General features: G+C 38.4%; 1 protein-coding gene across 1 annotated transcript in view; it reads left to right on the forward strand.

Moving 5' to 3' along the window:
• JADE3 (jade family PHD finger 3) overlaps positions 1-8,592 on the forward strand; it is a 135,445-nt gene that overhangs the window by 22,823 nt on the left and 104,030 nt on the right. The window lies entirely within an intron of this gene.

Below are 8,592 nucleotides of genomic sequence, written 5' to 3' on the forward strand. Positions count from 1 at the left end.
CTATGAGCCTGCTTCTTCCTCTCCCACTCCCCCTGCTTGTGTTCCCTCTCTCGCTGGCTGTCTCTGTCTCTGTCAAATAAATAAATAAAATCTTTTAAAAAAATCAGTTAGTGTGATTTCTCTAACTATTCTTTGTAAAATTTGTTTTAGCTATTCTGGATCTTTTGCTGTTCTTTATAAATTTTAGAATCAACTTGTCTATATTTATAAAAAAATGCTGCTAGGATTTTTATTGGAATTAGATTAAATCTAATGATGAATCTGATGAATGTGGAAATAATTGACATCTTTAACATGCTGAACATTCCACCTCATGAATATAATATATTTCACCATTTATTTAGATTTTCTTTTATTTCTTCTGTCAGTGTTTTGTACTTTTCAGCATATAGATCCTGTCCATGTTTTGTTAGATTTATGCCTAAATATTATTTCTTTGGAGCCATTGTAAGTAATATATTTTTAAATATCATTTTCTAATTGTTTATTGCCACCACATAGAAATATGTTTTATTTTTGTATTGACCTTATATCCTGCTCCCTTGCTAAGCTAACTGGTTGTTAATAGGACTTAAAAAAAATTAGATTCCTTGGTATATTCTAAGCAAACAGTCATGTTTGGGAGTAGGGATAGTGCCATTTATTTATTTATTTTTAAGATTTTATTTGAGAGAGAGTGAGGGAGCAAGCACAAGCAGGGGGAACGGCAGAGGGAGAGGGAAAAGCAGGCTCCCCGCTGAACAGGGAGCCTGATGCGGGGCTCGATCCCAGGACCCTGAGATCATGACCTGAGCTGAAGGCAGATGCTTAACTGACTGAGCCACTCAGCTGCCCTGCCACTTACTTTTTTAAGATTTTAAGTAATCTCTGCACCCAAAGTGGGGCTCAACTCACAATCCCAAGATCAAGAGCCACATGCTCCACCCTCTGAACTAGCAAGGTGCCCCTGTATGCCATTTATTTATCTGCTTATCCATCTGTCCATCTATGCATCCATCCACCCCTCCCTTATTGCACAGACCAGTACTTCCAGTATGATGTTTAATAGGAGTGGTGAGATAACACTGGGTGTCAACTATACTCAAAAAATTTTTTTAAAAAAAGGAGTAGTGAAAAAGGACATCTGGGGCGCCTGGGTGGCACAGTGGTTAAGCGTCTGCCTTCAGCTCAGGGCGTGATCCTGGCATTATGGGATTGAGCCCCACATCAGGCTCCTCCGCTATGGGCCTGCTTCTTCCTCTCCCACTCCCCCTGCTTGTGTTCCCTCTCGCGCTGGCTGTCTCTATCTCTGTCGAATAAATAAATAAAATCTTAAAAAAAAAGAAAAAGGACATCTTTTTCCTGTTTCATCTTCAAGTCTTTTTTTTTAAAGATTTTTTAATTTATTTGACAGCACAAGCAGGGGGAGCGGCAGCCAGAGGGAGAGGGAGAAGCAGGCTCCCCATTGAGCACGGAATCCCATGCAGGGCTTGATCCCAAGACCCTGGGATCCCTGACCTAAGCTGAAGGCAGACACTTAACTGACTGAGCCACCCAGGCACCCCCATCTTCAAGTCTTTCATATTGAAGTTCATTTATCTGGTTGAGGAAGTTCTCTTGTATTCCTGGTTTGCTGAGAGTTTCTGTCATGAGTGCATGCTGAATTTTGACAAATGCTTATGTAATCATCAACTGATATGATCATGTGAATTTTCTTTTGTAGACTTAATATGGTTGATTACATTGATTGGTTTTCGGACATTGAACCTGCCTTGCATTCCTGGGGTAAACCCCACTCATTTGTGGGGTTTTATATATTGCAATTAGATTTGCTAATATTTTGTTGGGGATGTTTGCTTCTATTTTCATGAGGGATATTGGTCTATAGTTTTCTCTTCTGTACTACATTTTTCTGGATTTGGTATCAGGGCTTGATAAAATGAGTTGGGAAGGATTCCCTCCTCTCCTGTTTCCTGGAAGAGATCTTGCAGAATTAGTGTTGTTTTTTCTTTAAATGTATGTTGAAATTTGCCAGTGAAACCATCTGGGCCTGGGTATTTCTTTTTAAAAAGATTTTTGGCTGTGAATTTAAAAAAAAAAAATTACCTGATGCTTTTATTTATTATTATTATTTTTAAAAGATTTTTGTCTATTTGTTTGAGAGAGACAGAGCATGAGCAGGGGGGAGGGACAGAGGCAGAGGGAGAAGCAGACTGTCTGCTGAGCAGGGAACCCAACGTGGGGCTCAGTCTCAGGATCCTGAGATCATGACCTGAGCCAAAGGCAGATGCTTAACTGACTGAGCCACCGAGGCGCCCCTTAGCTGTGAATTTAGTTTCCTTAATAGATATGGCATTATTTGGGTTGTCTGTTTCATCTTCAATGAATTTTGGTAGTTTGTGGTTTTTGAGCAATCTGTCCCTGTTGTCTAATTTGTGTGCATAGAGTTATTCATCATATCCCCTTATTATCCTTTCAGTGTTTGCAGGGTCTATGGTGATAATCCCCTCTTTCATTCTTGATACGGCTATTTTGAGTGTTCTCTCTTCTTTTCTCTCTCTGTCATGCTAGAGGTTTATCAATTTTATTGATCTTTTCAAAGAACCTGCTTTTGTTTTCATTGATTTTTGTCTGTTGTTTTTCTGTTTCTCTGTTGTTTTTCAGTTTCATTGATTTCTGCTTTATCTAGATTATTTCCTTGTTCTGCTTGCTTTGGATTTATTTTGCTCGTCTTTTTCTAGTTCCCTAAGGTGAAAGTGTAGATTGTTTATTTGAGATCTTTTTTTTTCCTAAAAGAGCATTTAATGCTATTAACTTCCCTGTAAGCACTACTTCAGCTGTAGCCCACAAAATGGGTTATGTTGTATTTTCATTTTTCTTTAATTCAGAATATTTTCTAATTTCTCTTGAAAGTTTCTCCTTGACTCATGGATTATTTAGATATATGTTACCTAATATCCAAGTGTTTGGAACTTTTCCTCTTATCTCTGTGTTGTTGATTTCTATTTTAATTTCTTTATGGTCATGAAGCATATTCTTTATAATTTCAATTCATTTATATTTGAGGTTTGTTTTATGACCTAGGATATGGTCTGTGTTGTTGAAATAATATATATTCTGCTACTGTCAGGTAGAGTGTTCTTCATTATGTCAGCTGATGCCGCTTGGTTGATAATGATATTCAATTCTTATATATTCTTGCTGATTTTCTGTCTACTGGTTCTATGTATTAATTAGAGAGAAGTATTGAAGCCTCCAACTATAATTGTGGATTATTCTACTTCTAATTTTAGGTCTGACAGTTTTTGCTTCACATATTTTAAAGCACTGTTGTTAGATGTGTACACATTTAAGATTGTTAAGTCTTTTGAGTGAGCTAATAACCTTTTAGCATTATGTCATGTCGCTCTATATCCCACTTTATCCTTGTCATTTTCTTTGCTCTGAATTCTTTCTTTTGATCATTGTTTGCATTATATATCTTTTTTCATCCTTCCGCTTTTCACCTACCTGTATCATTATATTTGAAGTCATTTTCTTATAGACAGTGTGTAGTTCAGTCATATTTTAAAAATCTGTTCTGACATTCTTTATCTTTTAATTGTATGTTTAGACCATTACACGTAATGTAACTACTGATATGCTTGGTTTAAGCCTACCATTTAATTACTTCTTTGTGTTAACCTCTGTTATTATTTCCCTTTTTTCCACTTGCCTGCCTTTTGGGTTATTTCAACATTTTTAGTGCTCCACTTTAACGTATCTACTCTGATTTTTTAGTTTATCTCCACATATTTTTGTGGTTACAGTAGGAATTATAATACACATATTTAGCTGTGCACAGTCTGCTTAGTATCCGTACTTTATCACTTCAAGAGGAACGCAGAAACCTTACCCTTTACCTTCCACCCTTTATGTTCGAGTTGTCTTACATTATTACATCTATACCTATTGAAAATCTCCACACACATTATCATTTTTGCTGTCAGTTGTCAAACATTTTAAAGAACTGAAGAGAGAATAGTATAATATATTTACCCAAATATTTTCCATTTATGTTGCTGTTCCATTGTCCCTAATGTTCTAAATTTCTGTCTGCTATAATTTTCCAACTGTCTGAAGAACTTCCTATAGCAATTCTTTTAGAGCAGGTTGTTGGCTATAAATTCTCATTTCTGGAGGATATTTTTGCTGGACATAGAATTATGTGTTGACAGTTCTTTTTTCCCCACACTTCAAACATGTTGTGCCATTTTCTTCTGACCTTTGTGGTTTCTGCTTAAAAAAATCCACTGTGATGTCACATTATTATACCCCTATAAAAGGTAATAGGTACTCCTATAATGTAAAGTTTTTGTCTGGCTGCTTTCAAGATTTTTTTCTTTGTATTTCTGTTTAGCAGTTTGATTTGGATATGTCTGGACATGAATTTTTTCAGGTTTATCCTGTTTGGGTTTTTTCACTGCTCAGGCTATAAGTAGGTTCTTGATTTCAGAATAGACTGGAATAATAATGATAAAAGACTTGTTTTGAAAGTGTCTTTACTTCATAGGGACCTGTACACAATAGAAATAGAAATATTTGCTATATATCCCAGACAGAAATTAACATGAGTTTAGTAAATTATAGTTGTAACTATGCAATCTGGAATATTATTGCAAATGGACTAAGATGGAGGGAATTGAGCTCCAGAAAGAATGAGTACAGTTTTGTAGTTTTACACACCTTGTAAATTGCAGGTCTCTAAGTTAGTTTCTAGTTCTCTTTCCATAATAACATGTTACTATACACTTAGAGAGTTTGCCCCTACTCCTCAAGCTGAAACTTTAACAACAAAAGTTTATGAGATGTTGGTTTGAAATGTTTGTTTGTTTATTTTTTAGAGATTTTATTGAGAGAGAGAGAGAGTGTGTGCATGAGCAGGGGGAAGAGGGAGACACAGGCTTCCCACCGAGCAGGGAGCCCAACGTGGGGCTCGATCCCAGGACCGACCCTGGGATCATGACCTGAGCCAAAGGCAGACACTTAACTGACAGAGCCACGCAGGCGCCCCAAGTCTACTTTTTTTAATCAGGGAAAGTCTGAAATTTTAAATTCCTTCTGGGAGGCATCAAGTGTTGGTTTGAGCAGGGATTGGTACACTATAGCCTGCCAGCCAGATCTGGCCTGCTACCTATTTTCATACAGCCCACAAGCTAAAAATGGATTTTTCTGTTTTTAAACAGTTGGAAAAAATCGAAAGAAGAATATTTCATGATATGTGAAAATTACATGAAGTTCAAATTTCAGCATCCATAAGTGAAGTTTAATCAGAACACAGCCCTGTCCATTTGTTTACCCATTGTTTATGGTTTCTTTCTTGCTGCAGTGACTGGGTTGAATAGTTAAGACACAGACCGAATGGCCTGCAAAGCAAAATATGTTTACTCTCTGGCCCTTTACACAAAAAGTTTGCTAACTCCTGGTTTAAAATAATGTCTAGTGAGTTGAATTAGAATGTCCCGTGATCTGAGCTGTGTGAAAAGGTTAGCTAGAAATCAAACTTTGCTCTTTGAATAAGTGTCTTAGGTATAGGTAAAAGTGCTATTAACTGATTACGGTACTAGTCTATTAACATATATTAAATATTTTCAGTTCTAGAGCAATATTTCACATTGTTATTGTACTTTTTAAGTTAGCTCTTCAGGAAATCCTGCCATTTGTGATGACATAGATGAATCTGGAGGGTATCATGGTAAGTGAAATAAACCAGACAGAAAAAGACAAATACTACATGATATATCACTTTCAATATATGTGATTTTTTTCAAAAAAAAAAGTTGAACTCATAGAAGCAGAGTAGAATAGTGGTTGCCAGGGACTGAGGAGTGGGGAAAATGGGCAGAGGTTGGTAAAAGGGTTTAAACTTTCATTTATAAGGTGAATAAGCTCTGGGGATCTAATATACAATATGATGACTATAGTTAACAATACTGCATTACATTACTTAAAGCTGCTAAGAGAGTAGAACTTAAGTGTTTTCACCACAAAAAGAAAGAAAAGTCTCTATGTGAGGTAGCGGATGTGTTAATTTGGTGGGAATCTTTTCACAATGTATATGTATATAAAATCATCACATTGTTTACTTTATATTACAATTTTATTTGTCACTTGTACCTCAGTAAAGCTGAGGGGAAAAAATAAAGGGCAATCAATCAATCAATCAGTCTAGCCCTTTAAATCAGGAGAAATTGATTGGAAGAAAAGCCAGAAGTGTTTCTATCTAGTTATTTGAAGATTTTTATTTGGAGTCACTTGACAGGCAATTGTGAGGGGGGTGGAGGTTAGGGAGGTTTTTATTTAAATTTTGTTTTCCTGCTTCTGAGTTGGGCTTTTTACAAGTCTTATTACCTAGTTGACTTTCTGTAGACTTATTTTGTAAGGCTGTTTCTCTGAGACTAGTGAGAGGAAATGGCTGATCACTTTCAAATGAAGAGGAAATCCCAACTCTAACCTGACATTGCCCCTCACCCCTACCGCTGTAGTTGGCCTTTCCTCTTGCCTCCAGACCTGCCTTCCCAGGTGGCATCAGAAATCTGTTGAGATGTCCATGGCCTGTTTCTCCCAACTCTTTGCCTCCATCTCAAGGACCAGATGAGCCGCATCTGTACTATGCGTGCACTGAAGGATGTTTTTAGGCCAAAGTTAACTTCTGTTACCCATTGAAATTTAAGCTTCTTAAGTGAGTCACCTATCGTAGTGTTTCTAGAAACAACCAATTTTAAATGTACAATACACATTAATTTTTTTAAGATTTTATTTATTTGACAAAGAGAGAGAGAGAACGTGCATGCATGCACGCACAAGGGAGAGAAAGCACGCACAAGCAGGGGGAACAGCAGAGGGTGAGAGAGAAGCAGACTCCCACTGAGCAGGGAGCCCAATATAGGGCTTGATCCCAGCACCCCGGGATCATGAGCTGAGCTAAAGGCAGACACTTAACTGACTGAGCCCCCCAGGCACCCCTACACATTAATTTTTAGGGTAAAAATATTATTCTCTTGATTTGGACATTTATGTTTTAGGTGACAAGAAAATAATCATCTCTTTGTACTATGCATGCATATGTATTTTCTATATATGTGTGTGTGTTCTGTAACTATATTCACTCTTGCATCTCTTACTACCATGAATTACAGCTGTCCTAAATACTGTGGCCTATACCATCCTGGAGGTGAAACCAGAGTCTGGATAACAGTCACTCCATAGATTTTGGCTAGCTCTGTTATAGTTTTTCAGCTTCTAGGGCAGTCTTCAGATACAGCCAGTTTATCCTGGAGGTATCTGCTGTGTTTTCCTGACTAGGTATTCTAGAGCTCCAAGTGTCATCTACTTCCTCTTCTTTTTCCTTCTAGCACTTTTGGTGACCTCTGGGGCAGAGTCCTTGCTGGGCTGCTAGTGCTTTCAGCCCACTGAGGCCGTTCTATGTTTGCACAGCCCCCAGGGTTGCTAATAACACTGACATGCCTGACTCTGCCCGTGTGGGTGACCCACTCATCCAGTACCCACTGGATGAGTTAAGGGCACTGATGTCTGTGCTGAGGCTCTTGACTCTTTCATCCTCCTGCTATAGGTGGAGTTCCTGGGGCTGTAGGAGCTGCACGTCAGCGTGTTTAGGTTTCTGTGGAAGGCCCCTCTCTGACTGAGATTCTGAATCAAGTCCTTGAAAGCTGAGCTTTTAGATAAACCTGAGTAACATGCTTCACACCCAATTTCTGAATCATTATTCCCTCAGACCTTGGGGGACCACTAGGTCATGTCGGTGAGCTATTGTCTTCTCTTAGGACCACCTTCTTTACTAGGAGATGCCATGTTCCCGCAAGAACCTAGATTCCTGGTAACATAGGCTGCTCCTAGGCATGCCCTGACAGGTGAGAATCCCACTGGTGTGTTAATCACCTGCTGAGGAGGGGCCCTCTGTGGGATTATGTGTATGTGTTGATAATATGTGCCCTATGGTGCGTACATTCCTATTCCTCTGTCTCCTTGAGATTTTTTGAGCTGGTCAGCTGCTGTAGGAAGCCCAGAGCTTAATTTCTACCTTTACCTAAACTAGGCCATTAGATTGGTTGTCTTCCTGCCCAGATACTCCGCCCACTTCAGGTCTAAGTGATTGACCTACCTAGCCAATGTTACTATTTCATAGAAGTTTACTTTCGTTCTTCCCAAACCTTCATCTACTTTTGTATCCTATACCAAGGATTGTTATCCTCCTTTATCTAGTTTCTTGAGATGGTAGGAGCTTAGGTTATTGATTTGAGACTCTTCTTTTCTTTTCTTTTTTTTAATGTTTTTTTATTACATTGTATTAGTCACCATACAGTACATCCCTGGTTTCTGATGCAAGGTTCGATGATTCATTAGTTGCATATAACACCCAGTGCACCATGCAATATGTGCCCTCCTTACTACCCATCACCAGTCTATCCCATTCCCCAATCCCCCTACTCTCTGAAGCCTTCAGTTTGTTTCTCAGAGTCTATAGTCTCCCATGCTTCACTCCCCTTCTGATTACCCCCCTTTCTTTATCCCTTTTTCCCCTACCGATCTTCCTAGTTCTTATGTTCCATAGAT

Source organism: Ailuropoda melanoleuca, chromosome X (assembly GCF_002007445.2).
Source record: "Ailuropoda melanoleuca isolate Jingjing chromosome X, ASM200744v2, whole genome shotgun sequence".
NCBI lineage: Eukaryota > Metazoa > Chordata > Mammalia > Carnivora > Ursidae > Ailuropoda > Ailuropoda melanoleuca.